The sequence below is a fragment of the Metopolophium dirhodum genome, chromosome 9 (assembly GCF_019925205.1).
Source record: "Metopolophium dirhodum isolate CAU chromosome 9, ASM1992520v1, whole genome shotgun sequence".
In the NCBI taxonomy this organism is placed as follows: Eukaryota; Metazoa; Arthropoda; class Insecta; order Hemiptera; family Aphididae; genus Metopolophium; species Metopolophium dirhodum.
The window spans coordinates 18,517,101-18,531,417 of NC_083568.1; the positions used below are offsets into that span (position 1 = coordinate 18,517,101).

Consider the following 14,317-nt stretch of genomic DNA (forward strand, 5'->3'; position numbering starts at 1 on the left):
TTGGATGGGAGACTATGATATATAATTTGATGTCATATTAGACATCGGTAATTGCATCTATCTTATTTCCCACAGTAAATTTAACATTTTTAGACAAAAATCATTATAAGTGAAGGTTTACATAAATAATAAATATAGTATTTATTTTATATAAATTATAGCAGTCTGATAAAACCAACATAAAACTATAACCTACAACAATATATCGCCTTGGAGCAAAACTTAAGTACCTAAGCTACTCATGTACAGTAAAAAATCTTACTAGTTTTATATTACGTACGAAAATATATTTACGCTTAACATTTTGATGTTAATTTTGATGTCCGATTTCAGCTTGTTGCTTATCATACGTCAGACCTAACGAAACTATAACAACACACAATCGGTTTGATGACAAATTATAGTAATTAAAGTCATCGGAACTTTCTTACTTTCGATTTATCGTCTCTATATAATATTCATATTCCCGATAACTATGGGTAGGTTAACTTATACGAAATAACTCGAGCAGTCGAGAACGACGGTCTCTTAAAAATAAACCGTCCGTGATTTATAGTCTGTTAAACAAATTACACCGATAAGCAATAGCTATATTAATTTCCTCGAGCTGTAATACGAAAACCGTTCGGAAAAGTTTTACTCGAAAAATATTGTTTAAATTATGATACTTAATAAAATAAAAAGTTTGTTTGCTAAACACGTGCAGGTGTTGAATTTATTTCATGGTTAATTAATATTTATCTGCAGTCATTACGAACGACGTACCTATACGTAAAGTATACGTATATTATCAAGATATGCGGGAGATTTAATTAAGTAGATACCTATTTAACTATCCGTCGATGGCGTCGATATCATATACGCAGTCGTTATGTAAAACGAATTGCGAACTTGATTTAAAAAATATATATCTGACAAAAATAATATTGACCTTTGGTTTTCATTGTAAGGACGACCGGATCGTCACGAAATTAGAACGAAATCAACGGTTTAAACTTTTCAAGGTATACAATTATTTATTTTAACTGCCGAGGGCTTTTTTTTTCAGTTACCTTGTACGTCTTTCACTTACAGGTATAACCGTGAAAATGAAGCAAATGTACATTTTGGTCACAACCGTATCGATTCTTTATTATTATGGTTAAAACGTTAAGATAATTAAATTGCTACAACGGCTTAAACCTATACTGCTGCAGTCCAACCATAAATATTACAACGCGATTTTCTATATATTATATTATTATCTGCCTTCGATTAATTTTTTACCAAAGTTTAATGCCTTCGGTTTAAAACCAATCCATACAGACAAACTGAATTTAAATTAGCATATTATTATTAAACTATAGGATTATACCTACCGGTATTGAAGATAATCATAATTTTATTATTCTGCGAAGTGCAAACGTATTGCAGGACATACCGCCGAGATATCTACGCAGATACATTCACAACTCACGGTATAACCAATTTCCATCAGGGACCGAGAAAAAAGTTTGTCACTCGGAAATTTGTCATGTCGAGACCATAATCCGGCAATAAAATTCGTGAAAAACGAGATTTAAGGACAATTTTTAAATCGACGCGCATTATAAATTTGATATTCGCTTTTATTTGATTGTAGAAAATATCATATCATACAACCAATGGGTATATAATATACACGCACGCGGGTCAGTAATGTAAATTTTTTTAAAACATATTTCGTATACGCGTTTAGAGATTTATCTTGGCGTGTCGCGGTGTAGATGAGTGAGCGAATGATATATTATGTATATATGTATAGCACGACGACCGTAGAGTGACGGTAAATGGATGAGGTGCAGGGCTGTTGTATAGATAGTGTGTTGATGGCAGCCGGTGGTGTGCACCACATTATATGGTCATTGGTCATCGTGTCCCGAAGGTCCACCGCGGGGACGCGCGAACTATATATAACGACATTACATATTATATTATAGTACACGACCGCGGCGGCTCGGGCTATTATGTATCGGCGTGTACAAAAACACATTAAAACCCACCCCGTGTTGTCACACCGTGCTGGTGTTGCTTAGACACAGGCGCGGACTGGCTAGGATGCTGGGATGCTACAGCATCCCTTGCCCTAAAATATATTTGCCTAATATTATTTATTATATATTTAAAGACTCTAGACATTTAATGAACAGCAAATCGTAACCAACCTGCGATTATTAGTACTCTATAATATTGTACAAATTTGATTGAAAGTTTGTTGTAACTTGGTACTTATTTACGTTTTTAACGTAAATTCAATATTTTTTTAAGACAAAATAAAATATATAAACATTTTATAAATAATCTACATGTTTTAAATTCGCCCCAACAATGTTTGTTATTTGCCCTTTAAATTGTGTAGCATCCCGTGCCCTATTTTACCAGTCCGCGCCTGCTTAGACATCATTACTGGGGAATAGGTAGGTATATTATTATTATTATTATTATTATACACTTTGCAGTGCGCCTAACCCACGCACACGATAACTTATATACAGTACACGTTCGACACGTTGCACAATAGCGTGAGCACACCTGTTATTCGCAGGATTTCCAATCGGCAGCGGTCGCCGTGCTCGGGGCATCGGAGATTCGGGGTGTTTGTTTTCGCACCAGCACGCACGTGAAATCGTATTGCTATATTATTTTTGGCTACCGTTGACCAGATAATTTTCCCATCCTCAAATCACATTTCCCCCGAACCATGTTGTATACACGTAGGGTACATGCGTTTCGGTTCAAAACGGTAGGGAGCAAACCTCTAAGTATATAATATTATGAACCTACGCACGGCATGCATGGAACGTGACGACACCGGCGTACACGTACACATAGGTCAGAACGAATGACGTAGTTTTACAGTCTCGCGGTAAAGATCCGCGTGTAACTGTCCATAAGAGTAGTCGTTTAACTGAATTGTGTATAAAAAAAATGTATATGCTGTTCATTTGACAATATCGGTTGACGCGACTAAAACTGATAATGACCCATCATACCGGCGTATCCGAAATGTTTGATAAATACCAACATTGCATAATATTATGACGTGTGTAGTCTGATGTTGAATCCAAATTTATTAACGACGTAAGAAACTTCATAGTGAGTGCATAATACATTAACAGTTTTTCAATTATTATTTATTAAATAATCTTTGTTTTTCACGCGAAATATTTATTGAATGTGTGATATAGTAGTTCGGATAATCAAATGATTTGAGAAAATTTTACTTCTCCAGCTTATAATGTAATTATAAACCGCGATTTCTACCGTAGTTATATATTTTATATTCACTCGGGATATTAAATAGTATTATATTATACATAAAAGCTTCTAACTAGATTTCGTCAAAGCAAAATCTGACGACTAAGTACACCCGTCTAGACTTATCGTCGAGAGAATTGTGCCGACTAAAATCATTGTATACAGACAACGTCCGTCTTGCGACTATATTATTATTCATCAGATTATTTATTGTCCTCGCGCATTGTGTCATTGTAGTTATCGAATGCAGTGCATAAGACAACAGAAAGAGCTATGGAGCTGGAAGAGCGTATCGCACGGAATATAATACCCGTTTGTACTTTGTTAGTATATTACAATATAGGTAGGTACACAATACGATGGCTATGGGAGACGCCCACGCCATCGCCATCACTTCGGCTACCACGGTATAATAACAACTACGGTGTACCTACCTATCACTACTGCAGCGGGAAATGATATTGAAACATTGATTTTCCGTGGATAATTACGTATGCAGACCGAGTACTGCGTCCAAATCCCGAAGTGACAATTGACACGTACGAAGACTGATGATTTCGAATAGACCCGGTATTTATGAAACCGGTGACTGTATACCTATACCTATTATTAAAATAATAAGGAAGGGACGGCCGAAACCGTATAGGTACGTGTTCACGAATGTTTATTCAACGGATATGAAATCGAACGCAATAGTAATTACTGTGCACATAATAATATGTAACACGCGTAGTGGTTCCGCGTCCGTAATGAGGGTCGTTAAACTTGTATTATTTAGGATTTTTTACCGAAAAAAAAACTATACGACGTGTATCGTAGTGCTCGACGGCCTGCACGGAGTTTGACAAAGGAAACCAAATATTTTGCACTGCTGCACCAAGCAGGTAGAGAATATATTTTTATTGTCTTTCAAAACACTAAAGTTTACTCGAGTAAAAAAAAAGACGAAAATTGTTTAAACTGTTCGTATTTTCTAGTTACCGCAAACCTAAATATTTTCTTTCGCGTTCCAAATGGTTTTACATAAATAAATAAGGCACATGCATTAAATAAACTACGATAAGTTTTTTTTGTTTTTTTCACAAGAGTAAATCTCGGTGTTTTTATAAATATTAAAATATTTGTTTTCTTTAATATTATTTAATAATGGTTTATTGGTTATTCAACTGCAGATTTGCGATAAAGTATCTTACATCACAGTGTTCAAAATATTCACATTTTCAAATAAAAACCATGAACAGTAAGGTTGCATAAAAAAACTGCGAAGTATATTACAAATCTAAGTATAATATTGTAGTTTATTAAACAATGTTAATATTTATGTAGGTTGAATTTGTTTTCAATATTTTTAATGTTGTTATTAATATCTTTTAGAAATATCAAAAATATTACGACATAAAATGTTACATATGAATACTTTATTTCAATATAATAAACATGTCTATAGCATGCGTACATTATAAGAAAACTACCTTACAATGATGTAAAATTTACTTATTTATAAATAACCTTGTATATGGTCACATTGTAGCTATTAAAATTGAATATTTTATGATTTTTGGCTACAATATAGTTTGCAAATTACTGTTATGTTGAGGAATTTTGACATAATTTGAACTTCAAACCCTTTTAAAAAAATTGTACCTATGGATTTTCTATACCTACATACTGTATTATATATTTTTAAATTTTTATTAGCACAATTTATTAAATGTCCTGTTTTTCATTTTCAAGTATTTTAACCAAGCATACAATTTCTTGGCAATTTTTAGGAATCAACTAAAAACAAAATAGTTTGAAAAACTGTTGTGTGTACAAAATGATAATTTAATTTGTACCTAGCGGAATGTTTCAATTTTACAATTAATACTTTTTGATTTATAACAAAATAACAAGTTCGTCTGAGGAGGATCCACTGTCCACTTTAAACTTTAAACGATTGAACGTTTATAAAAAAAGACATGATTTTACTCTTAGTTTAAATTAAAATAAGAAAAACTTTGAAGTATATTATATAAAATTTTCAAGCCTTAAATATTAAAACTAAATTATACGAAGTACAAACTATTAACTGCAAAGTAACTTAAACATTTTCATGATTTTCATAAATTATGTCAGAATTTGAACTTTAAAATGCTTATAAAAAAAATTATAACTTTGAGTTATGACTTAATTTCTATATCTTTTAATTGCTATCAGAACAACTTTATAATTTTGAATTAAGTTTTTAAGATTTCTTACTTAAAAAGCTTTAAGTATCCGTCATGAAGTATCCGTTTTGAATTATAACAAAAAAAAATTATTTTGTCAAAAATGTGTTACATGCAAATATTTGCGTTTTTCATAATAATACCGAACATTTTTCAAATGTACCAATCAAGTTTAATTTATTACCAGAAACTATTCCCAAATTTGAAGATTAACACATTTCTATTGTTTCAAATGATACACACAAAAAAAAAAAAACAAAAAACACGCATCATTATAAAACCGACCTACACCGCTCAGAATCTAAAAGAAAATGTGATATTCAATAGATTGAAAATTTAAACCAAACAATTGCAATACTCTTGTATTTTTTTCGAATACTGATCGGCATAGACTATGAGCTATATGAAACGTAATATTTATATCTATCTGCGATCAAGTACTAATGTAGGTATTTAACTTTTAAAGTAAAATTTATGAGTTTTTTAAAATGCGTGTAGGTACCTAGTATAAAAAAATATTTTTTTATAGTATGAAAATCATATTATTTTATTTTAAATTATTTTAAATATTATTTAAGAAAAGTTTTTCTAATGGAAAAATTATTCATTTATTTACCTTTTAATTTTTCTGGAGACTCCGGGTACGAAGAAGTACGAGTATTTCTAAAGGACGGAGTGCACGAATGTATATACGACCGCGTCAAAACGAATACTACTGTCTACTGGCCATGTGTTGTCGGCTTGTCGCCGAAGCCGTTGTCGGTCAGAACTCTAAAAAACACCGCACGCGCTTGTATCGATAGTGGCAACAATAGCAACCAACAATCGATCGATGTTTACATAATAACTCGTTATATTATGTTGCACAATATCGAAATAAATAATTATTATCAATTATTTTCACTTGGTTAAATTATTAAATTTACCAATTATCTTCCATAAAAAAAAATTATTATTTTTTTCGATACGTTAAAAATATATAGATATTAACAAAGAATTTATTTTGTTGAATATATTTTTTAAGTAAAACATACAATTAAACACAATTAATATTATAACGCGTTGTACACTTTTACTTCATAATATGCAAAGTTATCTTAAATTCGATTATTAATTTTAACTTTTTTATTCAAATGGTTATATTTTCAAAAATGTAAAACAAAATACATTTTAAACCATATTTTTTTCGTTTATTTTTACCTCTACGTACAAAAATTTTACCTATGACCCATTTTAACCGATAAACTATGATTAAGTCATAATAATAATAATTGATTAGAATATGTTACACATAATTACAACAACACTTTTTATTGAATGTCAACAATCAACACATTTAATAATAACTAATGAGTATGTAAGCATTCAGTTTAAAATATATTTCAAGTAATCTTTTATTTACAAAAAAACTTAACTTAATCATTCTTAAATGAAGTCTTACAATTGTAAACGATAACTTAATACGATAACATGCAGCTATTAGATAATATATAATATTATATATTTACACTATATTATAATTTGTATCATGAATTAGGGCCAATTTTTGGCAGATCAAATGTTTAACAGAGTCTAAAATTGTTCAACCAACATACTTTAAAGAATTTATTGTACTAGAGTATGTTATTAAAACGATATTTTTTTAGACTTACAAATTTATTTTTCGCAAATATTACATGTCTTATGATATAAGGTACCTATCCCTATACCAATATAGCGTGTTACTTTAAAAATATATTTAAGTTTTGGATTCGTACTATATTAAAATAATAATTGAGACTCGAGAGGTGAACCCTGAAAACGTAGACAACACATTAAATAATATTATCTTAAATTATAGAAGCTCACATCAATATGGTTAATACCTTATTACTCCACATCTTCGGAGCGCTCTAAAGTTGTAAACTCTAAAATAGTGAATGTATTTGCCGATGAGTACTTAAGTACTATGATTAATAACAACTATTATATAGTCACGAAAAAATATACCGGTGTTACTAAAATAGTAATAGTATAGTTACTAAAATACGAAACACACACATTGAAACATGGAAGTACATGTGACTATTGCTATCCGTGAGACTCCAACATGGTCAGAATCGGGAGCCTACACATTCAGAAAGTACATCGCGAATGCACATTTACACACATCCAAACGGTTTATAAAGTTTTGCATCGTTCAACATACGTCACACAGCTGATGGCTGAGATACCATGAGTTGCCTGTCGATCTACTAACATCCTACATATACCCATCGATCTACCTGTGAGATATTTTGTCGTACACATCGTATGGGAGGTACAGCAGCCAGTTAATCCGATTCATAAAAAACCCTGCACGTGTCTATATTTGTTTACCAGCAAAGTGTATATCGAACGCGTGTTCTACGATGAGTGATATACTGTGTAGCTGCGTTTTTTTTCCTAATTGAATTTGATAGCAAAATATGAAATTATATTTGAAGAAATAAAAACGGTACAAAGACTATAGTAAATCATAAACGAGAAAATAATTACATTACGACTACTGTGATGGGAAATCCACACCTGTTACGGCTTCCAACAGACGCGGTCTTTAACAAACGTCTTTAGCCACTGGGCATTACCTTTCTAATGACACCATCGTGTGCCGTCCAAACCGGTGATTTGCAACACGTCGTCTACCCCCTAATCACTCATTTAATTCCAACGTAGCGCATACGATATTATATGAAAGTACCCAAATTTATGATTACCTGCTAGCATTAGATATACAAACTATAACTACCCCGCTTCACCACCACTTCGAGTTTGATCGCTGATTAAATAGTATACAATTTCATATTAATATGATAGCCATCACTGTATCTATGTGTTATAATATGAATCATGTCAATATAGTTAATAAATATAATTACTATTCGCAAAGATATAGTAAAAGATTTAAGATTTATAAGTCACAATTCATATTTGTTGATTTTTTTTACACGATTCAAGTATAATATACGTTTTTGTACGTGATGGTTATATACTGTAGTTTTCTAATTTATGAATATTATTTAATTTTCACCAATCAAGTTAATACTTTTGTATTTACAATAAAGTACGAGTATATTATTAAAAAATGAAATCTCATATAATAATAATTGGAATTTGGAATTTATCACATAATAATATTATAAAGCTTATATTATAAGCTTAATATTTTATCTACTTCTAGAAAAATTAGTAAAAAGAATACCTGACAAATTGTCCTCACTTTTATATTTTAGTATGAATAGAAATTTATGTTCAAAGAACAATAATTTCATAAAGTCTTATTAGTTATTAATTTTTGAAATCTCATAAGGCATACATTGGTCATCTTTCTCTACTTTACTATTTAGTTCGTATAAATAGAAATTTTTGTTCAAAGAAAAATATTTTCATAAAGTTATATTAATGTTTTAAATATCTCATAAGCCATATTAGTCATCTCTCTACTTCAAAATAAATTACTGTATCTTTCTATGCCATTTCATTAATATAAAATAGTATTTAAGTATATTTAAATAGGCAGTCAATCGATTACTGTAAAATTGAATATGTGAGTGAAATTATCAATTTCTCAGATCATTTTTAATTTGTGAAATACAGAAATGTCGTTTTTTAAATCATTGCTACTTATGTTTTTATTTTATAGTAATAATACCTGATTACATATATTATTATATTATTACCTTCTTTGAGTTTTTTTTTCATTTTCGAAAACAGGATTACTGATTTTTACATTTCAATCTACGAGTTTAAACCGACCATTGATTTTCAGAGAACAGAATGGTATGTTATTTTCACTTAAATTTCAAACACCCAAGAGAACAATGTCGTCTGCTCCCGTTATCCAACTAAATTCGTTTCAATTTGTTTTTTCTTGGTCTTCCTTATATATACTTCGAACATTCCGAACCTTAAGTACGTGCTACGCTGTAATGCTGGTTTTCGAATACATTCATTTCCCACGACACCGAAAAATATACGTCTAAAATGACTTCGAATTGAATGGTCGTTTATAACGGTACCTATATAATCCAACTTTCAATGTTTATATACATTAATGTTTTTACTTTTTTCCAACTATATGATGAACCAATAATAACTCTTCAATTTTTACAAATTATAATAATTTTTAAATATTTATTTAATGTGTAGTATGTACTGATCTGTTATTCTATATTTTCATATTTACTCAAAATGTTTTAAACTCAATGTAAAAATAGTTGAATAATACAATATTGAATATACGATGCGTTTTGTTAATAACTCGCTTAAATTAATTATTTAATGGCACTGCTAGCATGTGTAAAAAAAATCATCATAATAAATCAAATCATATAGCTAACGAAATAATATAATGACGTATACTCTATATACATACAACATTAAATAATTGCGTTGTTAATTTTGCTAAAAATCCGAACGTTTGACTTTAATCATGATGAAAACGATTAGATATATTGAACAGATATATATATAAATAATATCAGAATTCGCTTAGTGCAGGCTGTATACTATCATCGGGAGTTTTCGTAAGCTCCAAACTCAGCCAATCTGGGTTAGATATAATAAATTGTTATATGAAAAAAAAATGTATTAGGATGTTATTTGTTCTTACAGATATTGAAGGGTAAGGAAATCTAACCAGGAAATTCACTCTTATGGAGATGAATCGTTCGTATAAATTATAGAAGCCCATTATACAACAAAATAGGGAGAGAGAGAGAAACTAAACTTAATGCCAAACCAACGAAACCCGCGTGTATTTCATTATTTTCTTAGCCCAAGGGTATTTCGCTGACCCATTTTTTATACCTCTCCTCTATACAGTATAATTCATGATTTATTTATAAGTCGGCCGTCTACCCCAATCCTTATTGTACGGCAAACTAACATTTTCCAATAAAACAGGTCGTCATTTCTGATTATGTATATAAGAGGGTTTTGGCGAACGCAAAGTTTGGATTTGAGATTTGGCTAGAAATTGAAGTTCAAAAGATAATTCACGTAAAGCGTTATTTTTTATACTACGCGTAATAGTAAGAACAGGTGAGTAGAGGTTATCCTACCAATTTTGAAATCAGAAATTATTTATGACACCGGCTTGGTATAAAATATTTTAATTGTACCTTGAATCTATTTATCTTGATATTTTATTTCACGAAAGTCTTCATAATTTTATAAAATTCGTTATAATGAATAATAAAACTAACAAAAATAATAATACATATGTATTATCACATTCAATAGGTTATTGAGTGTTGGATAGCTAGAGTGAAAAAGCAATTGAATATTGTTTAAAAATTATTTAAATTTTTTAAGCAATTATAGCACTGATTTTAAATTTATTTATTTCCATATTTTAGAGTTCAAATGTCGCCGAGAAATTAGAAAAATTATTTCTCCATAGTCGTTAAATATAACTTTAGAGGTTTTTTACTATGTTAAAAAATGTTCGTCTGGAAATTATCGCTTTATTGTATAAAACCAAAATATAGCTTCACTCTGAATGCGAAACAAATATTTATTATACTTGGTAAATTAACGGTGGGCCCTAGGGACGCGTGGTTCTCTTTGTGTGCTTCGTTAAATGTATAGACCAAGCCTGCAGTACTTATATAAAATTACTGTTAATATACTTATTTTACTAAATTATTTTAAGTGATATACAACGTATTAAATATTAATAAACAAATATAGGTGAAATAAATGGTTTCTTATATTCTACTTAAGAGAACAATGTCGTATATTATAAATTAGATTTAAATAAAAAATGAGATTTTTTTTATTTTAAGACTTTCAATAAACAATACAGTTTCCTAAATTATATAAAAAAAAAAAAAATAGTTTGAAATAATATACCTAAATATTTTAAGTTGCTGTTCATAAATGTATATACCACGATAACGATAAGGTTTCTTAACACCTAAACAAAATACTGTTTAAAATTGTTTACCTAGTGGATTTATTTATTATTTTAGAACTGATCATAGATTGTTTGGATTGTCATCTGATAATGTCTGATGTTTTAAATTATATTTTCATAGCACTTACATTTCGTTTAATAATAATAATTCTAAACAACATAATTTTTTATATTACATGGATGAACACGATGATTTGAAAAAAATCGTTCCAATATCGACAACCCTCAATGCATGATTCGACATTTCGACCTTACACAAAACAAACAATTACCCAACGAGAAAAACACTGAAGCTCGTCTAATCCAATAATACATAAACGGTATACAATTGTATTCGTTTGGGAGTTAAACTGTTTAATATAGCGGTTTTTGTTTTTATTTTTTTAAATTCGCATGCACCACGTTTTTTTTTTTAACACAAAAGAAAACCGCAAAATCCAACGTGTGCCGAGCTTGTGTTATTTTTTCCCCTCCAGTCGGACTTGCTGGGTCATTTCATCGGGAAAACAAAAAAAAACCCTTTATTCGACTCTAACACGAGGAGCTTGTATGCACTTTTTTCCACCCCGCACAATAACAGATTGCGATCGCGTTTATGCAAAATACCCTTTCCGGTTTAGCACGCGTGTGTTTTCAATCAGATCGAAGTATGGACACGGAATCCTTCCGATTCATTTCGTTTTTAACGACTCGTCGTTTTTCATCGGAAACCATCTCGCCCGGAATTGTCTGACGAAAAAATGGAAAATTTTTATTAATAACGGCAAAGTGTAGTAATAATATCTGTGCAGGCATCGCCCCTCGGTGCCGTCTGCAGTAATAGTATAATATATTATAATAATATATAATGACAAAAAAACCAAACAATTAATATTATATTATTCTGTTTTGTGAGCCCTAAAAACAAATATTATAAATAATAATATATCATTCACAGAAGTCAATTTAAGCGTTATCAGTTTTCACAGAATTCGCCAAGTTTAAAAACTAATCGTCAGTAAAATTAGAAAAAACAAAGGATGACAATTATTATGTTTTTCGTTGACATTATTCATTCAATAATTATTTGTATTTTATCTTTTTTTTTGTATGCTTGAAGTAAGTACTAAGTTATTGTTATTATTAGATTTTGCTAAACATAATATAAATAGTCAAAACACAAATTACAAATCTCTATATATTTGTGTGTCATATTAAAAATACAATTACTGTATCACTAATGTATGCATCGAACTGTTTTTTAATCACTAGGTTAGATTAAAAGTCAACCAATTTGATGATAAACTAATAAGTAATGGTTAATAATAATTTACTATAAAAATTAGATGTATAATTTAAATATAACATTTTTCCAAAAATATCATAACCAATAAATATGAATAGCAATATAATAAAATATAATGACCGTATAGAATTTATACTTTGTCATTCCTCAGTCATCACTTAATCACTATATATGCGCATAATACCTACGGACTCGGGGGACTAAACCAAGATTTTATTGAATTTTCGAGTATATTATTAAATCTGTATCTTATGTATCTACAACGCAGTATTTGCATGCATTTATAAACACAACAGCCCAAACAAGTATAGGTTAATGTTCTAATCGTCTTTAAAAAAAACAAGTACTTAATAGTTACCTAATAATAAATCTAGCTTATTGATGTAATAAAAAATTATAGGTTGCTATATTTTTTGTAATTTCATAAAATTTTGTTTTAAAATATACATAATTACCTCTTAGAATACAAAAATTGTATTTAATTTTTATAGTTTTCTGTCAAAAACAACGTTTTCAAAACCATTTTAAACGTTATTATTTTATAAGTATAGACTACGATTTGACATATTTACAAAAAAATGTGACTTCATTATTTGCTCATATTGGAATTTAGAATTAATGAATGTGTATTTTAACTATATTTACCATTAATTATCCTAATCAACATATTATAATATTAATGTATTGGGAATTTATGGATTTTATTAGAATACTGTATACATACTGTACTGGGTACCTCTATACACATGATATTATATAATTAATAGATTAATGTACGGACTATATTACAGGTAGCAGTTTTTCAGGATAGGGAAGGAATTTGTATATTTTAAAATAATTATAATCCACAGTAGTAGGACAGTAAATTCAAACAAAACATTTTTCCTGAAATTCATGACTTAGAAAAGCCCATTTGAAAAGACAATCATGTAAATAAAATTCTACTATATACATATAGGTACGTATAAAAACAAATACAAATAGACAATAACAATAAATACGTGCAGGTATTCAGACAGCTGTTGATTGAAAGGTGTATACATATTGTATTATATGAAAGAATAAGGACACTGAATTATGTAGATACAGAACATATGCATATTATATACTACATGGTGAATATACATATACTTATAAACTATATAGTATATTATTTCAACAGCATATAATATTTGAATAAACCTTGATAAGCTCATAGATTGTATTATTTGAGTATTTGGAGACCACGATATGTATAAGTTTTTATATTAAGCCATAGACGATAGTATAGAATAATGATATTATTTTTTCGTTAAAACACTCGTTGACTATAAGCTAAATACAATTATTCTAAAAATTACACGAAAAAATGCTAAATATTGTCGTTTTGGATAAAAACATAGACCATAGTTGAATAATATCTCATAATATTCAAAGTCAATGATAAGTGACTATTGACTGCAGTTTATGTTTTGTTTTGAGTGAAACTAAAATGCGGTTGCCTTCAAGTGTCAAAGTTAAACCCAACAAAACCTTGATCTAGATCATAGTGAATAGCGATTTTTAACTACAGATAAGGTCACAGGAAAGTCTAACATCCATCAATAATCTGTTGAGGTACTTGTAAAC

General features: G+C 29.4%; 1 protein-coding gene across 1 annotated transcript in view; it reads right to left on the reverse strand.

Annotated features, from left to right (window-relative positions):
* Positions 1–6,258, reverse strand: part of LOC132952937 (uncharacterized) — an 83,067-nt gene extending 76,809 nt beyond the window's left edge. Inside the window, exon 1 of the mRNA XM_061025465.1 lies at positions 6,103–6,258. The gene's annotated coding sequence lies outside the window, so the exon portion shown is untranslated. The remainder of the gene's footprint in view (positions 1–6,102) is intronic.
* Between the last annotated feature and the right edge of the window lie 8,059 nt (positions 6,259–14,317).